The sequence below is a fragment of the Schistocerca serialis genome, chromosome 4 (genome assembly GCF_023864345.2).
Source record: "Schistocerca serialis cubense isolate TAMUIC-IGC-003099 chromosome 4, iqSchSeri2.2, whole genome shotgun sequence".
Taxonomy (NCBI): domain Eukaryota; kingdom Metazoa; phylum Arthropoda; class Insecta; order Orthoptera; family Acrididae; genus Schistocerca; species Schistocerca serialis.
The window spans coordinates 221,208,652-221,210,708 of record NC_064641.1 but is presented as its reverse complement, the minus strand read 5'-3'; the positions used below and the strand labels follow the sequence as shown (position 1 = coordinate 221,210,708).

General features: G+C 42.0%; 1 pseudogene; it reads left to right on the top strand.

Annotated features, from left to right (window-relative positions):
* Positions 1-722: 722 nt before the first annotated feature.
* On the top strand, positions 723-840 carry LOC126476025 (5S ribosomal RNA; annotated as a pseudogene).
* The last annotated feature ends 1,217 nt before the right edge of the window (positions 841-2,057 follow it).

The window sequence follows — 2,057 nt, the reverse complement described above, 5'->3', positions numbered from 1 at the left end:
GGGGAGAGGCTACAACCCTGTCTCACTCCATTCCCAAGCACTGCTTCCCTTTCATGCCCCTCGACTCTTATAACTGCCATTTGGTTTGTATACAAATTGTAAATAGCCTTTCGCTCCCTGTATTTTACCCCTGCCACCTTCAGAATTTGAAAGAGAGTATTCCAGTCAACATTGTCAAAAGCTTTCTCTAAGTCTACAAATGCTAGAAACGTGCGTTTGCCTTTCCTTAATCTAGCTTCTAAGATAAGTCGATGGGTCACAGTATTGCCTCACGTGTTCCAATATTTCTACGGAATCCAAACTGATCTTCCCCTAGCTCGGCTTCTACTAGTTTTTCCATTCGTCTGTAAAGAATTCGCGTTAGTATTTTGCAGCCGTGACTTATTAAACTGATAGTTCGGTAATTTTCACATCTGCCAACACCTGCTTTCTTTAAAGAATTGGAAAACCGGCAACCAGAAGCGGATTTCCAAAATCGATTTTGAAGTGTTTATTTGACCACCTAGAAGCGGTATTGGGAAATCGGCCTACGAAATCCGGTTTCGAGAGGCCCATGTCAACTGGACTCACATAATGTGGACCAACGTGGATTATAGAGATTACGCAAAGGAAGGTCATGTGATAAAGACAGTAACTGTAGTCACAGTGTTAATAAAACCCAGAATAAAAATGAATACAAAGAGAGGTAGGATATGGCATATGGTAATAGGCTTATTCGACCTGGCAACGGCCTTGCCACAGTGGATACACCGGTTCCCGTCGGATCACCGAAGTTAAGCGCTGTCGGGCGTGGGTGGCAGTTGGATGGGTGACCATCCATGCCGCCATGCGCTGTTGTCATTTTTGGGGGTGCAAGCAGCCTCGTGATGCCAATTGAGGAGCTACTCGACCGAATAGTAGCGACTCCGGTCAAAGAAAACCATCGTAACGACCGGGAGAACGGTGTGCTGACCACACGCCCCTCCTGTCCGCATCCTCAGCAGAGGATGACACGGCGGTCGGATGGTCCCGATGGGCCACTTGTGGCCTGATGACGGAGTGCTTTTTTTTTTCGATGTGGCAATCCCCGACATAGCACTTCTCTGGTGATTGTAAAAGTAACATAGAATTAAATATAATTCGTGTAGAAACACATAAATAATCGTTCTTCCCATGCATGATACAAAAGATAATATACCCAACCGAGTAACTGTACAACTGTTTATGCGGTGCTGTGTTCTCAAGTCATTTTAAGTACTGTCAGGCCACAATCTTAGATGTCTGTCTTTTTATGAGGTAGTAATCCATTGTGTAAAATATTTCATTTCACTTTATTGCCTCAAACAACTCTTGCTATTTAACGTCCTTGCTACCAGAAGCTTCGTTATGAATTCCAAAATATATTGGTCCCTACACTGGAGATTTGTTGAAATCTAGAAAATGGCGAATTTTCTACAAACGCTGACCCTAGTCATTTCAGAAGAACGAAACATTCAGACTCATTACCGAATAGTTTCCTGCACTTCGCTTTAATAGAAGACCAAGGAAAGATACACCAAATTATTACACCTCCAAGTTAAGGACCGTGCTTTTCCAAACGGTTTGAGGATGTAGATCTTCGCCGTATACAAAACTGTAATCGATTTTTCGGACTTCCATTCGCTTCAGCGGACTTTTCCATTGAAGCGAGTGCAATAAAGTCCGAAGAATCGATCGTGCCTCAGAAACTAGAAATAGAAGAATAAAAGAAAATCGACTAAATAATGGAAACGATATGTTATTATTTCAGATACAATTATCACTAAAGAACAGTCAACAAATGCTGCCACTTTCATCCTGGAAAATTAAAACTGAAACTGTAATCTGAACATTGGTGCAACTACAGAAGTGTTTTACTAAGCATCTTCCTACTTCCTCTCTGATGTTACCTACTTTCTCCCAATAGTTTTCCACAGTTACTTCCAACAAAAGAAATGGGGAGCAATATTTGTATATAATCACACAGATTTCGCCAGTCAGTCAAGAGATCATCTGGCAAGCTAACACAACAGTTCACATTAAACAGAAGTGTGAGAGCT